The sequence below is a fragment of the Cervus canadensis genome, chromosome 10 (assembly GCF_019320065.1).
Source record: "Cervus canadensis isolate Bull #8, Minnesota chromosome 10, ASM1932006v1, whole genome shotgun sequence".
NCBI classification, from domain to species: Eukaryota; Metazoa; Chordata; class Mammalia; order Artiodactyla; family Cervidae; genus Cervus; species Cervus canadensis.
The window spans coordinates 40,025,669-40,048,759 of record NC_057395.1 but is presented as its reverse complement, the minus strand read 5'-3'; the positions used below and the strand labels follow the sequence as shown (position 1 = coordinate 40,048,759).

General features: G+C 45.4%; 1 long non-coding RNA gene across 1 annotated transcript; it reads left to right on the top strand.

The window, feature by feature from the left end:
• Positions 1-76: 76 nt before the first annotated feature.
• LOC122448245 lies at positions 77-21,771 on the top strand. Its single transcript, XR_006271554.1, has 3 exons — positions 77-210; positions 18,919-19,231; positions 20,910-21,771. It is a non-coding gene; the product is annotated as an uncharacterized LOC122448245 (long non-coding RNA).
• Positions 21,772-23,091: the final 1,320 nt, after the last annotated feature.

The following is a 23,091-nucleotide window of genomic DNA, read 5'->3' as shown; positions in this document are numbered from 1 at the left end:
GGTAACTTGCCCACGGGAGAATGGCTGCTGTGGCGCCTAGATTTCCGCCCCCGCCCCCTTTTACAGAGGACCCCGGGTGAAACGTCTCTCCTTCCCGTGACCCCTTCGCTAACGCCTCCGCCTTAAAGACTACACTCCCCAGTGACCCAGCAGTGACTCCTGCCTCCGGTGCCGGGCCCACCCCTCGACTGGCGGAAGTGATGTGCCCGGGTAATCTCCGTTTAGTTTCTGGGGTGCGCAGCGGAGGGGACAACGGTTTCCGGGCCACGCTTGCTTGCGGGGAAAGCGAGGCTGTCTCGCGGCGGGTGGGGAGGGGTCCTTGAGCCGCGCAGGCGTGATGTCGATCAACTCCTTTTAATTCACTTAAACCCACGGTGGGGACTGAGACTGGGAAGGCGAGGCATCTTCCCGCGATCTTACTGTCAAATGAGGCAGCCCCGGGTTCCGAGCCCATGTCCCCAACTAGCGCGCCCTCACCGCCCTCCCTAGATCCTGTCCTTCTGTCGCAGTCCGCGCGTTTATGGGCAATCTCATCCATCTTCTGAGGGACAGGATCCTCACCGTTAGCTTGGGGCTCAGCCCCTTCTAGTATCCACTGAAAAAGCAAAATATCAAGAGTGACAACCTAAAAGTTGAGAATTATGTTTTCTTTGGTGGCCTTATACCTAGAAGACAGCCTTGCAGCTCTGAGGAACTGTTTCAGAGAGTTATGGGAGAAGCCAGGATATGTAGTTTTTGCTGAAAAGAAAACAGGGTGGTTGAACATCGAAAGGTTACTGCTGATCACAAAGGAACAGACATGTTAGCTTGATGAATTTAGAACTTTTCTACTATGGGAAGATGAAAGAATCTGGGCTCTCTTAAATCATTCCTTTGAGATGCATCTTAAGTATCTAGGGCCAGCATACTGTTTTTCTCCATCCTTAGTTTCCCTACATGTGCACCCTCAGAGTGCCTGTAGAGGTTGATGGCTTCAAGGCAGGCAGCATTATGTTGTTTACTAAAGCAGCAGTTGGTAGCATCTTTTTCTTTTTCTTCTTGGTCTACAGCTCTCTGAGTCTTTGTTCAGGGTTCTGATTGAGGTCAGGGAGGTACTGGTGCCGTCTGGGACACACACACTGGGGAGCTGAGGAGCACACCCCCCTTCACTGTGGAGGGTGTTTCCACCAAGGCACCCTCTCAGTTTTCCTTACTTCCCCTAGATTTGCTTTCTGAAGTTTTGTCATCTAGAAGACCAAGAAAATGTTCACATGGCCCGGAAAGCCAAGGAGAGACAAGCATTTCCTAAAATTCATTCTCAGCTCCCAGATGGTGAATCTGTTCCCTTCTCTTGCCCGGAAGCTGCCTCGTTCACAGTGAATTCAGTTCAGCCCCTGCCCTGAGGAAAGTCCCTAGTCTGACTTGGACACTCTCCATATCCCTTTCTGCTCTACACTAGGACTAGTAGTTCACCAAGAAATTAGAATCCACTAAAAAAAAAAAAAATAGGCACAACCTAAAAACTGAGAATTCTATTTTATTAGGCAGATTTTCAGAGGACTTCAAGTCTAGGAAGCAGCCTCTCAGTTAGCTCTGAAGGACTGCTTTGAAGGGCAGGGGAGCCAGGATATATTGGAGTTTTATAAAACATACTCAGAACATCAAAAAATTACTATTAATTAAAGAAAACCAGACATCAAGTTAATGAATTTAGTGCTTTTCTATGAAGGAGAAGATGCCAAAGTCTGGGTACACTGAAAGCATTCTTTTGACAAGTACCTTAGCTATCTAGGGCCAGCATCCTGTTCTTTCCCATCCTAGTCCCCTGAAGTACACGGGGATGGGGCTGATGGCTTGAGATTGAGTTCAGGGCTCACCGTGGGGTGGGGGGCCTGTAATGTGATGGCTTAATGGCCCACAACATCCTTTGTGTAACCATTCTTAGTCCTCACCAGCAATGAATAAAGAAAGTCAAGAATGTCACCTACCAAATCAGTAAACAAAGGATGCTGTGGCTACTACAGTCACCCCCAACTATGCACCCTGAGGGGATTCAAGATAGAGAAAAAAAAGAGTGCTGGTCCTAGATAGTTGAAAATGAAAGTTGTTCTGTTGTGTCTGACTCTTTGCCCTCCCATGGACCATACAATCCATGGAATTCTCCAGGCCCAAATACTGGAGTGGGTAGCCTTTCCCTTCTCCAGAGGATCTTCCCAACCTAGGGATCAAACCTAGGTCTCCCACGTTGCAGGCAGATTCTTTACCAGCTGAGCTACAAGGGAAGGCCAAGAATACTGGAGTGGGTAGCCTATCCCTTCTCCAGCAGATCTTCCCGACCCAGGAATCATACTGGGGTCTCCTGCATTGCAGGTGGATTCTTTACCAACTAAGCATTGGGTGTGTATCAAAGGAATGATTTCAAAGAACGTAGACTCTTGGATTTTCCCATACCTGGAAAAGTGCTAAGTTCGTTAACTTGAGATGTCTAGTTTTTCTTTAGATGTGTGCTCAGTGGTTTCAGTTGTGTCAGACTCTTTGTGACCCTGTCAACTGTAGCACTCCAGGCTCCTCTGTACATGGGATTTTCCAGGCAAGAATACCGGAGTGGGTTGCCATGCCCTCCTCCAGGGGATCCTCTGGACCCAGGAATTGAACTTGAGTCTCCTGCAGTTCCTGCTTTACTGGCAGATTATTTATTGCTGAGCCACCCAGGAAGTCCCCCGGTTTTTCTTTAAATAACAGTAATATTTTGATGTTTTGACTACCTGGGTTTTCTTTTCTTTTTTTTTTTTCCTTTCAAAAACCCCTTTATCTCTTGGCTCCTCCCTTACCTCTTCTGAACAGTCCCTCAGAGCCATCTGAGAGGCTGTCTCTCGGGTTTAAATCCTCAGTATGCCCACCAACTAAAACACAATTCTCACAATTTATCACATCTGTAAACAGTAGGCTTTTTGTTTCAGTCCCAATCTCCAGTTCCTTACAACTTTTTGTTCTCTCTATTGGCTAGAACCACAGTTGTTGTTTAGTTGCTAAGTCATGTCCAACTCTTTGCAACGCTATGGACTGTAGCGTGCCAGGCTCGTGTGTCCATGGAGTTCTCAGGCAAGAATACTGAAGTGGGTTTAGGTTGTACATATTTTTTAAGTGTACAACATCAATACTGTATTTGTCAGACTCACTGATAATTAGTGTTTTGCTCCAGGGTCTCGCTTATGTGTCCAAATGAGCAAGCTCTTCTCCTTTCTCTCCTTTGAACCACGTGTAATTGCACGCACTAGACCCTTAGCTATGTTGGCATGTGTTTCCTAACACATTTCCTAACAAAGACATTCTCTTACGTGACCACAGTAGTTAACTGGGTTCAGTAAATTTAACACTCGGTTCAGTTCAGTGGCTCAGTCGTGTCCGACTCTTTGCAACCCCATAGACTACAACATGCCAGGCTTCCCTGTCCATCAACAACTCCCGGAACTTGCTCAAACTAATTTCCATTGAGTCAGTGATGCCATCCAACCATCTCATCCTCTGTCGTCCCCTTCTCCTTCCGCCTTCAAGCTTTCCCAGCATCAGGGTCTTTCCCAATGAGTCAGTGCTTTGCATCAGGTGGCCAGAGTTTTAAAGCTTCAGCTTTAGCATCAGTCCTTCCAAATTTAACACTAGAGCAATATTTTACATTAGCCTACCACCCACATTCCAGTTTGACAACTGACCCGAGCGTGTTTTATAATATGTACCCCTCCCCAGCACAGGATCCAGTCTAGGATTTGAGTTTTAATTGCGGGGTGTCCCTAATTTCCTCTAATCTGGAATATTCCACAGTTGTGTTTTTGTCTTTTATGACAACAGCATTTTTGAAGAGTCGGGGCTTCTTTTTTGGAAACCATGGTCTGCCTAGGGCTCCTGTACGGTTGGACCCAGGTTTTGAGGTCCTAGTCCGAGCACTAACTGGAGTGGGATTGTGTCCTTCATGAAGCATCACATTCAGTGCTGCTCAGTTTCTGCCTTGTACCGAAGACCATCTCTGGGTAGACACTTTAGGACCTTATACCCATTTTTCTATTTTTAAAGTTCTTCTCAGGAGCCTGGAGCTTCCCTGGTGGCTCAGATGGTAAAGAATCTGCCTGCAATGCAGGAGACCCAGGTTCAATCCCTAGGTCAGGAAGATCCCTTGGAGAAGGGAATGGCAACCCACTGCAGTATTCTTGCCTGGGGAATTCCGTGGACCCACAAGCCTGGCGCGCTACAGTCCATCAGGTTGCAAAGAGTTGGACATGTCTGAGCGACTAACACTACTACTACCACTCAGGAGCCAGATACTCTTGTTTTACCTACATCACCTTGAACCCTCAAAACAGCCAAATGGAGATCATCCCCTTTTGTAGATGAGGACACAGAAGCTCAGAGCTGGCAGCAGCCAGTAGGCTGCAGAATCCACATCTGAGCCCCCAGCCCTGCTCTTACCACAGATGCATTAAGTCTCCACCACATATCACTCACAGGGCTTGTTAGGTGGATGTGTTACACGACATGTCCTCCAGCAGCACAGACTATTGGAAAGAAGGATATGTCTGCAAGTAATAACCAGCCAGCCATGTTACAAATACCACTGAGGTACCAGCTTTCCACTCTGAAGGCTTCTTCGGTTAGAACTGTATAAATGTCCTTTTCTAAATTAGAATCTTTAAAGTTGACTAAGCTATAGTAACATTATGTTTAAGGTAGTAAATGATTGAATCTTAATTCTTTTCCTCCCATTTTATTATGAAAATTTTTTGACACAAAAATTGGGAGATCAGAATGTCCAGAAGCCCATCACAGTTAATATTTTTTTTAAATTTTTATTTATTTATTTTTTTCTCATACATTGATATGAATCAGCCATAGATTTACACGTATTCCCCATCCCGATCCCCCCTCCCACCTCCCTCTCCACCCGAGTCCTCTGGGTCTTCCCAGTGCACCAGGCCCGAGCATTTGTCTCATGCATCCCACCTGGGCTGGTGATCTGTTTCACCATAAATAGTATACATGCTGTTCTTTTGAAATATCCCACCCTCACCTTCTCCCACAGAGTTCAAAAGTCTGTTCTGTATTTCTGTGTCTCTTTTTCCGTTTTGCATATAGGGTTATCGTTACCTGCTTTCTAAATTCCATATATATGTGTTAGTATGCTGTAATGTTCTTTATCTTTCTGGCTTACTTCACTCTGTATAAGGGGCTCCAGTTTCATCCATCTCATTAGGACTGATTCTAATGAATTCTTTTTAACGGCTGAGTAATATTCCATGGTGTATATGTACCACAGTTAATATTTTATCATATACATATATATATATGTCACACACCTCTCTTTCTGCCCATCCATTAGTTCATCTAATTTGGGGATGCACTGCAAAGTCACAGACATCAGTTCACCCCTAAGCACTTCAGCATGCAAGTCATTAGCTTAAGTTCAGTATTTGTTTACAGCTCATTTTGAAAGTAAAATGTGCTTACAGTGAAGTGTGTGAAACTAACAAGTACCATTTAATGAAGTGTGACAGATGCAGACTCCTATAAGACCCCAATCCTTCTCCAGTTACAGAACGTTCCCATTACTCCAGGAAGTTCCCTTGGGCCCCTTCCAGCCCCTTCCGGCTACATCCTCATCCTTGTGGCGTTAAGGGCAATTGCTAGATTAGTGATTCTCATCCTAGAACTTCATATAAATGGAATTAGCTTTTTCTCTTTTTTTGAGAAGCCTGTGGCTTTAGCAAACAGTTGCATATGTTCAACACAACTTTACTAGTCTCTAGATACATTTATATCTGTAAAAGGATTAGTTTAGGGACTTCCCTGACTGTCCAGTGGTTAGGACTCCACGCTTTCACTGCAGGGTCATAGGTTCCATCCCTGGTCGGGGAACTAAGATCCCGGCAAGCCAAAAAAAAAATTTAGTTTCAGGAAACATTTGCTTTAGTTGAGTGGTCAGGTTTGGAGGGTTGTACCGACAAGCCCTCATACCACGGTAGATGCATCAACAGACTAGATCTGTTGATCAAGGCCCATCCCAGTCCCATGTGAGAACAGAGTGGTCCCCAGGGCGGGAGAGTCAGTGACTCACAGAGTCAGCCCCAGCCTGGGGCTTCTGGGCCTTTGGACATCCTCAGATATGTGTGTCCATACCACTATCAGAGATACCAGGTTCCTTTGAACTTTAAGATTCTTTTTAGTATTTCAAAACACCAGATAGAAGAGATACTAACCTTCCACAGGGCCCCAGAGACTAACAAAAAAATCCCTTTCCCCCTTGGCTTTGGCTGTTAAAGATACAGTCCGTAGCTAATATTTCCGGAAAGCCCACAGTGTCACTGTCATGTGATAGAGTGCTTCACATACCCAATTTCATTTGGTGATATCAGTTAGAACTATAGTCTGTGCATCTAAAAGTGAACATGTTTCCTCTAAATATGCGCCTTGTTTGGTAGATTTTTTAAAACCTTCAAAACATGAGGCCTCTGGAGAAAGATAGTGAAAGAAATGGCTGGGCTAGTAAGAGGCAGGCCCCTCTTCCATTGGTTCTTAAGGAAATCCTTTCGTGGGGAGCTTCTGGGGTCCAAGTATAATAGATGACTTTTAAAATCACTCGATTGTTTTAAATCATGTCTTGAAGATGTGAATAGTTCACATTATAGAAAGCTGGAAGTAAACTTGTGATGAATTGTTCTTTTTTTTAAAAAGGCGGAAGACACTCAAGTTGCGACTTTGGTGTCTCCTTGATGCAAGGCAGGGGTCAGGAAAGCCAGCTTTAACTAACTGTGACCACGGACAAGACATTTGACCTCTTTGGGCCTCAGTTTCTCTATCTGAAATACATGGGTTTGAACTGATCACCTTGAAGGTCCTTTCCAGCGAAGTCCAGAGTGCTCTGACTTTTGACCTGAGACCCTCCTCCCCTGGAAGCCTCCCCTCTGCTCTCCACGTGGCCTCAGTGTCACTGAACAGCAGGGGGCAGCCTCTACACGGGGAGCCCTCCCCTCCCCATAGGCCGCTGGCCGTCCAGGTGGAGACTGGGCACAGGCCAGCCACTCAGAAGTCAGGGCTCAGCTGTCGAGAGCCAGCCCTTCCCCGGAACAAGGGCCTCAGAGGAAACCACCCATCTTGTATCTTTTCAAATTTTTGTGAGATTGAAATATTTAATTGTATTTTAAGCATGGATACCATTGAAGATAATGGAAATCATGATGCATATTCTTGTAATCAGGCTTCCCTGGTGGCTCAGAGGTAAAGAATCCGCCTGCAGTGCAGGAGACCAGGGTTTGATCCCTGGGTGGGTAAGATCCCCTGGAGAAGAAAGTGGCAACGCGCTCCAGGATTCTTGCCTGGAGAATCCCCATGGACAGAGGAGCCTGGAGGGCTACAGTCCATGAGGTCACAAAGAGTCAGACATGCCTGAGCGACTAAGCAAAGCACAGCATGTGCCTGGCATTATTCTAGGCACTAAGGCTTTGACAATAAACAAGACAGAGCGTCTGTCTTCTCAGGAGCTTACAGTTTCTAGGAAGATGCCAGGCAATAAATACTTTAAAAAGTAAACAAATAAATGAAGGTGTAATTTCTTTGGAATTAATTTTAGCAACACTGAAATATTATTTGTGGTGCTCTTGATGTTACGTTGCTATAGACTGAAAGTGTGTCCCTACAGTATTCATATGTTGAAACCTCAGCTCCAATGTGGCAGTATTTGGAGGTGGGTCCTTTGGGAGCTGATTCAGTCATGAGGACAGAACCTTATGAATGGGATTAGTGCCCTTAAAACAAAGACCCCGAAAATTTCCCTCAGTCCTTCCACCACAGAAAAGTTTGCTGTCCGTGAGACAGCCGAACCTGAAGCAGGTTCTCACAAGACACCATATCTGCCAGGGCCTTGATCTTGCTCTTTCCAGCCTATGGAACTGTCAGAAATAATTTGTTTAAGCCATGCGATAATTTTGTCTTGGCAATATGAAGGGACCAAGGCATGTGCTCATGTAAGAAAACACCTTGCAGTTAAGGAACCGATACAAGAATCCTAGCAAAGAACACAATTCAGGGAGCTGCCGGCTTCCTTCTCCACTTCCAGAAGATGTGGGCAGAAGTGGAGAGGCTGTGGGTTCTCTTCTAGTAAAAGAACATTGCATTTGACTGTAACAAGATTTTAAGCCTGATTATGCCTTAAATTGTGTTTGTTCTGGCTAAAGACAGAATTCCAGGTTGATATCTGTAGTAGGATTCCAGCAACTAGAGAATGAATGGATTGTGTTTCCTTTAAGCCTTCTGCTATCTTAGTGAAAGGAATATGTTAATATGTACTGTTCTTACTTGTCTCACCAGTGAACCACCTTCAGCAGGAAAAGACAGCTTCTGCTAGTCTTGATAGCATTCTTGTGAAAATTAGAAAAAGATGTCCTCTTCCTTAAGGCATTTTGTTTTTCTTGAAATTTTTCCTGATAGACATTCATTTCTACAAGGTCTCAGATGTGAATTGCACTCCTTAGTTTTGTTCGGCGCACACCCGCACAGCAACCTCAAACTGCTCTTCTGACAGGTCCAACCAACACAGAAGCAGAAGAGCAGCTTATTTATAACCTATTTTGCAACTGTTTTCTTTCTACTTGTTCCCTTGTCACCTGCTTTTCTCACCTGGAGGCAAACATAAAATCTCAGGCCGGTGATTCAGAAGTCTTAACAATTCATTACTTTCTCAGGAGAAGACACTCAGCTAATCTCTAGATGACCACAGCAAGCGAGCAAATAAAACTACACGCATCCCCTCAAACAAAACAAAACAAATTAAAAAAACCAAAAAACCCAGAAGACGTCTCAGTCTGGTCTGGCATGGAGTGGGGTGGGGGAGGCAGTTTAACGTTCATGCTTTTCTCGCATCCTCTGAATGTGTGTTGCTCCACTCTTTTGGAATCACAGTGGTCCATGAGCTCTTGAATCAAAGCCAAGCTTTATCTGTGTATGTAGAAGAAAGCAAGATCCATCCCAGGGGAGTTTTTTTGAGCTCTGACTGAGCCTTCAATGCCAGTGGGTGTCAGGCACCCCAGCTAGCCCGTGCTTGTCCTTCCCAATCCATCTTCTTTCTCTTCCTCAGTCTCAAGAACTCCATCCCCTGCTCTCGATTCCAATGGTCACCCACCTTCCTAGAGTCTTTCCCAACATCTCCATTTCTGCAACCCCCATCACATCACTTACCAAGCAGCCCTTGCCGGCTCAGGATTCTTAAATCTACCAGTTCTCTGTGTTGTTTGGCTGCAGCCTTGGGTGTAGCCTCGGGCCCTTTGTCCTCTTTCTGGGAGAAACACATCAGCTGCTCAGGCAGTGTCCTGGCATTCGGAAAGCTCCTTGCCGCCTTTTAATCTTCTCTTCTGTTATCTAAATGGAGCTCTAACCATTTACCCGAACTGCTCAGAAACCTCCAGGGGTGCCTGGCTGCCTACAGGATAAAATCTCAACTCTGTTCCAGTCTTACCTGGATTCAACCCTACTGTTAACCTTTAGTGTCCTACTCTCTGCTTCCCCTCCGCACCGCAGGCATTCCCGGCCACTTCAGACAGTTTGGAATTTTCTCAAAACATTGAGCTTCAAAGTCCCCATCTTCTAGTACCCTGTGAACTGAATATCATGCCTCCTTCCTCCAACAAACTCTTATTCATCCTTCAAAGCCCAGCTCAAGTGTTGCCTCTTCTCCAAATTTCCTTACCCTGTCCTGATTTGACTTTTGTAGTGCGTTTTAGAAACTTCTGCCTTATTTTTTTTTATCACAGTCTGTTGCAACATGTTTCTCATCAGGAATGAGCTCCCCACAAGGCAGGTGCTGGGTCTTATTTTACTGCCTGTCACTTTCAGAGTTGGCGCTCCAGAAAGTACTCAAGGGTTGGCTGAACCCTTGAAATGGAAAGACAAGATCAACAGGGTGACTCCGTGGAACTGAACAAATCTTTTTTTTTCTTTTTCTTTTTTTTTGACGGCACTGCAAGGCTTGTGGGATCTTAGTTGCCAGCTGGAGATTGAACCCAGGCCCTCAGCAGTGAGACTGTGGGGTCCTAACCTCCAGACCACCAGGGAAGTCCCTGAGAAACTTCTGAAAAGCTTCCAGGGTGGAAGTGAGGTGGCTGCTGTGGCCTTGGCGGGGCCACTGTTGTTCAGACATTGAGAAAATTCAGGTTGTGTAAAATCAGAGCTTCCCAGAATGTTCTCCTGTCCACTTGAATTCTGGGGTTCAATGGGACTGGGGCTTTACAAAATGAAATAAAATCATTTTTGCCATTGAATATAGAGTGATCATCTTTAGAAAGACAAATACAAGAAGAAGAAAAAAAATCACAGTATCAGTGAATTGCAAATTCAGAGTTTTAGAACTGATTTATGGGCTCCAGCAAGGTAGTCAGACAGGGAGTAGACAGGGGGTCAGACATTAAGCAGTGATCTTTTTTATCTTCTCATTCACTGCTGGAATTCCAATTCGCAAAAGCAAAATCAGTCTTGCTTATGCACTTTGAATTCCTTAGAGTTCAAGATTCCACTGAGAAAATATGAATGGGTCTCATTATCCTGCCTGCTAAATTCACTGATTTTCTTTTCACCTGAAAACAGACTTTTTCAGAATTCTTTTTCTTAAGAAACTAAAAGGTCATGTTAGATTATAAATATTGAAGTAGATTCATTTAAAAAACAAATACATATCTCCCACAAATGTGTCTATCTATATTAGTTTGAAATACAAGTTTATGTCTCTATGGTTTGATAATATGCTATATAACACACACGGCTAAAACCACGCATTGGGTCCTTCCTGGGCTATTGTGATTCAAAGTGAGGGGGTCCTTCTCCTGCACCCAGGACACTCACAGTCTCACCAGGGAGATGATAAAGTCAAGAAATATGTCCCTGCAGTGGGTGTAGAAAGGTCTTTAACACCTTGTTCCATCAGATAGTCCTCTGGCGATGCTGGGATCCACATCAAAGGGCAACATGAGCTGACTACAACTGCAGTCAGAAAAGCACACGGTCTAGTCAGGCAGATTCACGTGTAAGCAGGTAGGAGCTCAAGAGACAGGCTTCTGAAGTCTTCAGGTTTGGGCCTGTTCCTTCACAGGGGAGGTCCCAGGCATCGGACCCTGGTCTGGGCAAGGTCACCGCACAGTGCCAGGTCTCTGAGCCAAGCCCAGCACCTCATCCCACTTCACAGCGGCTCTGAGTCTGGCAGGTGTGCTGGGAATGCTTGGTGTCCCTGCACCAGGTAGAAGCGAAGCTCTAAACTCAGTGCATTAGAGAGGTGATTTCAGCATTTTAAACACCATGTTCTATTATAGTTTTAGTTGAGTAATATTTTTGGTAATAATTTTCATTATTCATCTGTTAAGTTAGCTTATTCACACAGAGGGCTTAAACAGTATCCGAAACAATTATTTTGTTGTTTAGTCGCTTGGTTGTGTTCGACTCTCTTGCGACCCCATGGACTAGAGCCCACCAGGCTCCTCTGTCCATGGGATTTTCTAGGCAAGAACACTCAGTGGCTGTGGCTCTTGAGCTCAGTTGCCCCGCAGCATGTGGGATCTTGGTTCACCGACCAGAGATCAAACCCATTGCCTTGCAGGATGGATTCTTAACCCCTGGATCAGCAGGGAAGTCTCTAGTTAAGTAACTTTTCTGAGTTAGGAAATAAGCTTCCCGTTAACCATAAGCTGGGACGCTTTCAACTCAAGGGTAGACTTTTATGTCAACCATGTGGGTCATGAGTACAGCCCGTGTTGGGGGGACATGGGCATCAACTGGGACCCTAAGACCCTTCAGATTCTTGGTTGTTACTGAGCGATACACCAGCTGGGAGAAGACAACCGTGACTTCGGGGCAGAATTAGATGTCTTAAAACAGCAAATGATGTCAGTGTAGTTCTTCCCTTCTCTTTGATTCCCTCTCACGTGTGAGTTTTGCAACAGGCTTTCTAGGAGGAAACTCTTTCTCCTTTATTTGCACTATTTTGTTAAAGGAATGTTTCTTGTGACTTCCCTGGTGATCCAATGGTTGGGACTTTGCATGCCTAATGCAGGTGGCATGGGTTCGATCCCTTGTTGGGGAACTAGATTCCCCAAGCCACATGGGGTGGCTAAAAAAGGAAAAGAAAAAAATTGAAATTAAAAGGGAATATTTCTTGATTCCATCTCTTTATCCTTTATTTGTATTTCTTTTCTTTTTTTCCTTTTATTTCATGGTGTGATATTTGGAAGACCCAAGTACTTTTGGCATGTGTTGTTAGCCAGAGATGTTCTACAGTGTCTATTGGTAACCTGTTGGAATCTTGTTGGTTTCTTGTTTTGGAGAGTGTTCCAAACACCGAATGTTTGATATTGCTGTTTGCACTCTGGATAGCAAGATGCTTATGCATTTCCTCAAGTGTCTTTCAAGGCTTGCAGCCAGTGGCAACAAGCTCTGACAGGTCCAGAGCGAAAGTGAAAATTGCAGGACAGAGTTTCCAGTCTCATCTTTACGGGCAATTTTCCGGGTGGTGTTGAGACAGTCCTAACTGCCTAAGGCATAATTGGGATGATGATACCCACCTATGAATAAGTTTGTCGTATAGATACATGAAGTCACGTCTGCAAAAGATTCTTAACTCCTCAGAAGAGGCAGTTTTACAGAACCACAGTGATGACAGCAGCCAAGAGTCAAATCGTTTTTAGTGAGACCAGCTCTAACGTACTTGTCTGGCTTCATTATAGCCAGCAACTTTCTCAACAGGTCGCAGCAAGGTGTACAATGAAGACACAGAAGGATAAGGAAATTAGGAATGCCAGTCAACATGTAGGAGGGTGTATTAAACGCTACATGTTCCTTGCCACTGTCTTTAATACCTGGTACTCTTCAAGAGTACTCTTCCCTGAGTCAGGGAATATCCCCTGGAGAAGGGAATGGCAACCCACTCCGGTATTCTTGCCTGGAGAATCCCATGAACAGAGGAGCCTGGCAGGTTACAGTCCATGGGGTCACAGAGCATCGGACACGACTGAGAGACTAACACTTGCACTTTCTTTCTTCACTCTTCAAGAGGCACTGGCATATCCCACTGTCATTATTCTGGACTCAGCATCTACTTCAGGGAGTCTTTACCACCTTGTCTGGGCATATTTCCAACATCTTGGGAGGCTCAGACAGAATAAGTAATCATGGGCCAAAGAGGCCAGGCTGCCATTCCTGCCCCAGGAGACTGACCTTCTGAGTCTGTATTGGCGAGGTGGGAATTCCCACCAGGCTTCTGGACCATGTGATGGCGAGGGGCTCAGATGAAAGCTTCCTGCCCTTGAAAGTCCTTTTTGTGACTGACAGACTGCTATTCTCTGGAAGCCCATAAAATCTTACCAGTTGCTCAAAGGGTCTGTGGGGGAGTCAAGGTCAATGTCATGGAGAAGACTTTGTTAAAAACCTTCTCCCCACCCCAATTATTTTTATTAGTTGGAGGCTAATTACTTTACAATATTGTAGTGGTTTTTGCCATACATTGACATGAATCAGCCATGGATTTACATGTGTTCCCCATCCTGAACCCCCCTCCCACTTCCCTCCCCATCCCATCCCTCTGGGTCATCCCATTGCACCAGCCCCGAGCACTTGTCTCATACATCCAACCTGGACTGGCGATCTGTTTCACACTTGATAAAACCTTCTTAACACTGTGGGACTCTATGGTCAGATGACTCTCTGTGACACTTAATTTTTTTTTAAGGAGAGATATTCATTTATTCTTTCAACTCACACATACACATTGAATGCCAAGCAAGTTATCATGTGCTCGAGATAGAAATATAACACAACCAACATGATCTCTGCCCTCCAGGGTTTAAAATCAGATGGCCGTAGTAGTAAGAAAGCAGAATTACAGTCAGCTTGATTTGAGTTTGAAACAATTAATATTAAGAATATTCCTTTCACTGTCTGGAAATGAAATTCATGGTTAATAAGCATATATAATTAAATATTACATATATATTATATACCATGTGTATAGTAAATATGTATGTTTTATTTGATTGTATATATAATGTATATTCCAAATCATAATATAAAGAACTAGAAGAAAATTCATTTATGAAGAAATAATTTGTAATACATATTCCAAAATGTAGGTGCTCCAGCATGACTACAGTAGAAAATGTAATAAAAGAGCAAATATTCACACCTTGCTGTAGAAGTTAATTATAATTAATAAGTTTAGATTTAAAGGTAAGTGAGGACTTCCCTGGTGGTGCAGTGTTTAAGAATCCACCTGCCAATGCAGGGTCACAGGTTCCATCCCTGATCCAGGAAGATCCCATATGCCACAGGGCAGCTAAGCCCATGTGCCACAACTACTGAAGCCTGTGGGCCTGGAATTTGTGCTGCAACAAGAGAAGCCACCGCAATGAGAAGCCCAAGCACCACAACTAGAGAGTAGCTCCCACTCGCCGTAACTAGAGAAAGCCCACATGTGGCAACGAAGACCCAGTGCAGCCAAAATAAAAAAATGCATTTTCTTAAAGTAAGTGAGAAGCTCAGAATTACATTCCAGATGAGAAGTTACAGAAAAATAGAAGAGTTAAGGGTAGGGGGTAGAATAAAAACTAGTGTTCAAAGAAGACAGACCAGACTCACTTGAAGATCATCCGAGAAACAGGGAAACCATCTTACCATAAGATGGTTAACACTTCTAAAGAGGGATAATACTTCTAAAGAGGGGAAACAGAGGGCGCACAAGATATCAGCAGGTGCCTCAGCAAGAAAGTGACGGCATGCTTGGAGGAGGAAATAAAGAAAGTCCAGGAAGGTAAAGGCAGGCTCTGGCAGCCATCGGGGACAGCCAAGGCTCTGGAGGGGTGAGCGAAGGAGTTTCAGAGAAGAAGCAGCAGTCGACTGAATGCAGTGAGTCTTGGAGCCTCGGGCAGGAGAACTTGGCCACAACTGACCCATTGCTGGGCAGGAATATACCAAAAGCGAGTACCTTCACCTCTCCTCCACCCTCCACAGTGCTCTCAGGGCTTCCTTTGCCAGATCCAGCAGAAGCCGGGGGCAAAGCACGTTTGGAAGCCCTGTGGGATGTGAACTGCTTCTTGAGTTTGCGGGGCTGTGGTGCACTCTGCTGTAAGTCTAGACCGCCTGCCTACACCCCAACCACACTTCTACCAACTTCTAAAACACCTTTGGGGAATGGTACCCTCCTGGGAATCTCTGCTTTACCTCCTCAGTCTGAAACATGCTCTTCTGGTCCAGACCCCCGAGGGCCTTTGGAAGCACACGGGTGATGGTTACATACCTGCAGCCTGTGTCTAAGCATCAGTAGGCAGGTCTGATTGTGGCTTTGCTTTAAGATGCTCAACTTGTCCCAACAAACTGGTTAGACTGTCACCTATTCCCGTGGAACCAATCACACCAAGCCTTGGTGGTTTAAAGGAACAGGCATCATTTCTCCGCCCTCAGCCAGCATCAGCTGTCAGGGAAGCCCCCCCAGGACAATGTAAATGCTGTGTGAATACAACCATAAAATCTATGTAAATAATTGCCAGTGCCCAGAAAATTCGAGTTTTGCTTTTTGGAACTTTCTGGAACTTGGAGGGAGATAGATATTTTTGACCCACTGTTGGTTGCATCCTCAGATGTGGAACCCAGGGACACGGAGGGCTGACTGCAAACTTCTCTCAAAAAATCAAGGTACTGTCCAGGGAAAGCTGAGACTCCTCCTGCTTGGGGGCAGAAGTCACTTCACTTAAGAGCATTGTAGACTGTACCCTCTGGAGGAAAGGACTTCCCTGGTGGCCCAGACAGTAAAGAATCTGCCTGCAATGTGGGAGACCTGGGTTCAGTCCCTGGGTTGGGAAGATCCCCTGGAGAAGGGAATGGCAACCCACTTCAGTATTCTTGCCTGGAAAATCCCATGGATAGAGGAACCTGGTGGGCTACAGTCCATGGGGAAACAAAGAGTCGGACACGACTGAGCGACTAACACACAAAGGGAGCCCTGGACTTAAGTGAAAACTCGCAGGCAGCACTCCTTCCAGCCATTCACAGGAAGCCGGCTTTCATGCACAGCAGCAGAGGAAACCCAGCCCGGCCACAGAATCCTTTACGTCAGTGGATTGAAAAAGCCGAGGGTGCCGGCTTAGTCTCAGGAACTGAGCTTGGATTCAAACACCAGTCTCTGTGTAAAAGCCACTCTTGTAACTGCATCCTTTTGCTTCCCCCAAGAAAAGGCCAAGATGAGAATGAAATCTTAAATCTGAAGTTTGAAACCTAATTGTTTGAGTATTTTATATCTTGCAGTTTTGTCTATCTTTTGTTTATCTTTTATCATGCCCTGAGGAAGATATTCTGCCTAAATGGTGATTATACAGAAAGAGGAACTAAGGGATAAGTAACATAATTACTTTAATGTTTTTAATTAAGCCTTTTATAGACACTTTAAAATAGGCACTAAAAGTACTAACATAGCACAGCGAAGTCATTTTTCCTAATTCACAGCAGGTCAAGGACCAAACTTGCGTGAGGATTTAGACTTTTTGTGGCTTGCATCATCTCTTTTTCTCTATTCTACTTGTCTGTAATAATATATAATAAGTATGTCAATATACATCGAATGAAAATTTTTATCTGAAGTTAAATCCCTGCTTTTGCAATTTATTAAGTGAAAAAAATCAGTAGTTAGATGCATTCTTTAAAAGTATAAGGGCTTCCCTGGTGGCTCAGACTGTAAAGACTCTGCCTGCAATGCAGGAGACCCAGGCTCGATCCGTGGGTTGGGAAAATCCCCTGAAGGAGGAAATGGCAACCCACTCCAGTGTTCTTGCCTGGAGAATCCCATGGACAGGGGAGCCTGGCAAGCCACAGTTCATGGGGTCGCAAAGAGTCAGACACGACTGAGCGACTGAACTGAACTGAAGGGATCCCAACCTCCATTCCCTGACAGAGATCAACAATTAGACAGCTAGCTAGGAATGAAAACAGCTCTAGGAGAGTTCAGGAGTCCACCTGAAAGCTTCAGCAACAGGGTGGAATAAAAAAACCTGTGAAGAATTGCATAAAAAGAGTAATTCATAAATAATAAAGATTGTGTGGTATGTGAGGCAACATAAGACATAGAGTGTAATACTTAGGGCAATATCATAAGGAATGGGAGGAAATGGATCCATATTGGGGTAAAATTGACATATTTTATCAGAATTGTCAGTATTAATTAACTTGAAATGAGTAATTATTGATAAGTTAAAAATGTTGATTAAAATACCTCCAGTAACCAGTGGGGGAAAACTTTCAAAAAATTATAAAAGCAACAAAAGCAGTTAAAATGACATCCTAAATATTTGTTCAACACAAAATAAGTGCTAATGGAGGAAGATAGGAATGAAAAGGAGATGATACACACATAGAGAACAAAAAGCAAACCGGCAGCTGTAAACCCAGCAGACATATCAGTAATTGCCTTAAGTGTGAATGAATTAAGTATTCTAAACCAAAAGACAAAAACTGAAAAACTGCCATACACACATACATATGCCTTTAGTCAGATTTCCTTGAGAGTCTGTAATTTTCTCTGCTCACTGTACCACCATGTGAATGAATGTGTTGTTCTGGAATTTAAGCATGTATGTGGAGGGGAAGGAGACTTTTCTATGTTTTTGAAAGTCTTTGGCAGAGTTTCATGTTGCTGTGAGTGTCGTGTGTGGGGTGTGGTGCCTCTCAATAGTTACACTGATGGGAAAACGGAGAAGAAACTGCTCAGAGCCACAGGGAGAATCAGTAGCTGAACCCAGGAGCACATGAAAAACAGGTTTCTCCAGAGTCCACCACACCTTTTGGGGTACTTATTAGGGAAAAAAAAATCCTCTGAGTCCTTGTAAACCTTGACTTCTGGTTTACCCCGGGGCAGGGAGAAGGTGAAACGAAAATCGTCATCAGAATATAAGACATCCACCTAACCTTCACTTCTGGGTACTGCTTCTAGTTTGTTTAATTCTCTAGTGGTTCACCAAACCCGGCTAACATATTGGATAATAACCAGCCCTCCAAAGTGCTTCATAATGTGCTTAAGCTTGAATCAATAAGGTGGAAACTTCTTGAATGTTTTCTTTTGCCAACTTGAAAATTTCACATACTTAAATCTTTTCTTAAAACAGTATTTTATAATTTTTAAAAGATTTTTCTGATGTGGACCATTTTAAAAGTCTTTATTGAATATGTTACAATATCATTCCTGTTTTATGTTGTGATTTTTTGGCCGCGAGTCACGTGGATGTCAGCTCCCCAACCTGATTGAACCTGCACCCCCTGCATTGGAAGGCAAAGTCTCAACCACTGGACCTCGAGGGAAGTCCCTCACATGCTTAAATCTTAAATGCTTGGTCTGAGAACCATTTAATGAGTAAGGGTTTAGTGTGATATGCGAGTGAAACGAGGTCGTGAAAACTAGTGATTGTGGAAGTCCTTTAATATAACATGTTGCCTACTGGACTCATGATGGTAGGCACCCCTTCTACAAATCTTTCTGGTGGTGTTAACATAAATACAGATGCCAGGGCTCTGTCCCTCTAACTGTACCACAACCTCTGGGTGAGGGCCCGCATTTAACTATTTTTAAAAGTCTCCCCAGATATTTCTACCATGTAGCCAGGGTTGAAAACCACAACCATCCAGCTCTTGAGTATTTCATTCACTGAGTTTCTCATCTTTCTGTGTTTTCTATTGAAGTCATAATCCAAAGGACCCTGGAAACACTCCCTAACTCAGGGGAAAAAAAAAAAACACCTAAATTTGGATCCGTTGATTAATTCATACTTGAGTCAACATGCTAAAGGTTAATCATACCCAAAGGGAAGAAATGAGAGTTTTTTTTCCTTCCAACTCCTATCTCACATGGGAAAATGGAGAGAGACATGGTGTTTGCCTTTTCAGAATTCTGCACGCCCAGCCTGAGTCAGCGCTTGAGCACAAGATCACGTCGTCTTTTGGGGTTATGTTCAAAACCATCACCTGGGGGCCGTATCTTCATCTCAGCTCTCCTGGTGACCTCCTACAAATTTCCCTGCTTCGCTGGGCCAGGGGAGGGCAAGGTGGGCCCCTGGCTCCCGCACATCCTCAAGCCAGCCACCCTGGGGAAGAGCTAACCTGCACAGCCTTACTCTGTGGTCCTGCTGGGCTCCAGTCAAAGCTCCTTTAACACCCACTCACTAGTGGATTCGACACACACCTGCTGCCTTTGGATCAGGTGAGGCAAACTGACTACATTTCCTACATCATAAACCCTTCCCAAGGCCCCCTCTCCCCCTCACACCCCAGTCCTGGTGGAGGTCCTCATTCTCTTACTTGGATGTCTAGAGTGGCTCCCTAATCAGAGTTGCTTGACCTCGAGCCTCAGCCCCTCCAAACCCAGTCCACATGCTGCCCAGAGTCATCCGTTTACCACTCAGATAAGGTCAGTCCTCCTCTCTGCTGGGCAAGCTCCAGTGGCAACTGCCACTAATGTCTGCACGGCCTGGTTAAAGGCACCAGAATGGTCATAAGCTGGCCTCTGCCCACTTCCGGAGCAGCTATCCACTGCTCCTGCTTCATGGAATCCCCCAACAAACGTCATCTACAGCCCTCCATACACATCGTTCTGGGCATTGCTTAACTGTCTCCTCTTCATCCTGCTGGTGAGGAAGGGATTCCCATCCTAGATTATGGGGATGGCCGAGGACGCTGACACTCGATGGACAGGTGAGACCCTCACCTGTGCTCACAGCTGGGGGAGGACCCCAGGAGGACTGCACTGGAGGCAGAGCGAACAGCCTGTTTCAATGTTTTATTTATTTATGGCTGCACTGAGTCTTTGTTGCTGAGAGAAGGGGCTACTCTCTAGTTGTGGTGCACGAGCTTCTCATTGCGGAGGCTTCTCTTGTTACGGAGCACAGGTTCCTGGGCATATGGACTTCGGTAGTGGTGGCACGTGGGCTTGGAAGTTGTGGCTCCCAGGCTCTAGAGCACAGGTTCAGCGGTTGTGGTGCATGGGCTGAGTTGCTCCACGGCATGTGAGATCGTCCCGGATCAGGGACTGAACCCATGTCTCCTGCACTGGAAGGCAGATTCTTCACCACTGAGTCACCAGGGAGGCCTGAACAGCCTATTGCTCGTGGAGGTGGGCTTGGTGGTATCGAGGGGCGGGGTGACCTCGGGCTCATGCGGGAGGATGTGTCTGGCTTGTCTGAACGATGCCACAGGCTGACACCCGCTTCTCAGAAATAAGCAGGATCCGTGCTGGTCCCTCTTGACAAGGAGGGTTGTTTGGGTGGGGGACTTCCTCCTGGGGAGCAGGATGGGTGGGAGAGGCTGTGGCCCAGGCATTTGAGGCTCTGTGGGCTTCACTGTATGTGCACTTAATACCGGGCCCTAATCTGAGGTTTTCCATCACAGGCCTGAGAACTCTGTCTCTGTGTTTCTCCATTTCCCTCCCCCTGACTCTCTGGCCCAGTCCTGGTCCCCGGGACTGTCAGCTCAGGCTTCCCATCCACCAGGACATGTCCCCTGACCTCTCCCCTCCAGCCAGTCACTCACCGACCCCTAGTACCCCCTTGCCCAGAAGCTACAAAAGTACTTTAATTTTCTGTCTCTCCTCTGGAATGTAAGCTCCTTGAGGACAGGGCCCTGCACAACTTACTTGTTTTCAAATCCTTGGTAAATGTCCAAGAAAAGATGGCATGTTTTAAGAATATAACTCATACATTTACTTTTATCAAAAACGTTCTAATTTACTTTTACTAAATTTTACGCTGTCAGGAAAGACAAGTCCACTGGAATTCCTTAAAGAAAACAGGCAATAATAAAACTTCCAAATTCTACAGGAAAACTGTGAGGGGAAATTATGTAAAAATCGTTTTGCTGATGCACCCTCCCCGCTTTCTTCACAGGGTTGAGCTCGGCCCACGTGCACACCTGCCCTCCCCTTAAACTGTTAAGCACAGATTCCAAGAGAGCCTGGGATTCTAAAACACCATTTGAGGTCGGCGTGCGGGTACCAGTTCACACGGGCGGGAGCCGAACTCACCTCTGCCATCACCCAGGTTTCCTGGGCTGCGGCACGTGGGGTCAGAGCCTCCAGGCACCTTCAGGTAGGAGACCAACACAGAGACAAAGCTGCTTCTGTAATCGTGGCCCCTGTGTAGAAGTCTCCAGCATCTCATGACTGTGAGGAGCAGAGCCAGGATTCAAACCCAGGTGCGCCCAGTTCCAGAGACGGCACAGAGCTGGGCCAGGAGAGTGGACTTGGTGCTCGGGCTGCCGTGGGAGCTCGTCGCCCACAGCAGAGGGGACAAGCCAGCAGCCTCGGGCTCCAGTGGTCCAAAGACAAGTCTTCCTTGGTGTGTGCTATACTTAAAGTTTATTTCCAATTTGCTTTTTATTGTGGGAAAATACACATAAAATTTACCTTCTTAACTACTTTTAAGTGCACAGTTCAATGGCATTAAGTACACTCACATTGTTGTGCAACCATCTCCACTATCTGTCTCCCAAACTCTTTTCCTCTTACAAAACCCTGTCCCCATTAAACACTAACTCCCCATTCCCCACTCCCCAGCCCCTGGCAACCACAGTTCTACTTTCTACTGAATTTCTATGAATTTTATGATTTTAAGTACCTTGTCTAAATGGAATGATTTGTGGGCTTCCTTGGTGACTCAGTGGTAAAGAATCCACCTGCCAATGCAGGAAACGAGGGTTGGATCCCTGGGTTGGGAAGATCCCCTTGAGGAGGAAATGGCAACCCACTCCAGTATTCTTGCCTGAGAAATCCCATGGACAGAGGAAACTGGCGGGCGACAATCCACAGGGTCACAAAAGAGTTGGATATGACTTGGCGACTGAACAACAACAATACTATTTGTCTGGTTGTGACTGGCTTATTTCCCGTATCATAATGTCAGTGATGTTCTATGTTAGGTTCATGTTGAAGTATGTGTCAGAATATTCTACCTTTTTAAGGTTGAATAGATTTCCATCATCTGAATATACCACACTTTATTCATTCATTCATCCATCAATGGACAGCGAGGGTACTTCCACATTTTAGCTATTGTGAATAATTCTGCTATGAACATGAGTGTACAAACACCTCTTTGAGACCCTGTTTCAAATCATACATCCAGAAATGGAATTGCTGTATCATAGGGTAATTCTATCCTTAATTTTTTGATGAATAGCCATCCTGTTTTCCCCAGCAGCTGTACCTGGTGGCATTCCCATCAGCAGTGTACAAGGGTTCCAGCCTGCCTACATTTTCACCAAGACTTTTTGTTTGTTTGTTATATTATCTTTTAAATAATAACCTGTCCTAATGGGGATGAGGTGGTATCTCACTGTTGTTTGATTTTCATTTCCCTAATGATGACTGATGCTGAACATCTTTTCAATTAAAAAAGAAAGTTTCCAACATGAACAATCTGGAAACTTCACAACTCCAAATTCCTGGCCTCTTTTGACAAATCAAAAGCTTCGTTCCCACAAGGCAAGTGGGCCAGGGGTGGGGTGGGGGCTCCCTCTGGAAGGGTCAAGGCTCTCCCGCTCACCCTGGTCCCCACCACTACTCCCTCCCTGCTGCCTGACCCGGGGGCATGGGTGTCTGAGACTCCCTGAGGGGTGGCCAGCGTTGCTCTCAATGAGTCCAGACCTTTAGGCAAACGTCTCACCCCAGTCCAGTCCTGTGTTTTCCCCACCTGGCCCCTGGGGCCTCTGGAATACTGGGGATCAGCTCTGGAGGCCACATGTGACTGGATTTCTTCTCCGTGTGCTTCTTACAATCATCTCCCAACAGGAGGATTTGCTAAACAATCAGAGAAAAGCTTTCTCCCATGAAACAATAAATCCACCAAGAATCTGGGCATGACCAGGGAGGGACATCCTGAGCCCAGACGATCTTGGGAGGGGCCGCCTGAGGCCTTTTGAAATCAAGAGCAGGCTGAGCCCTGGTCACAGCGGCATTTCGTTTCGCTGCTTTGGAGTAAATGGAACAGCTTGATGAGGCTTTCTTGAGATGATAGTGACAATACTAAAGTTGCTGGGGCGAAACGTGTCTACTGCTACACCTACTAAACA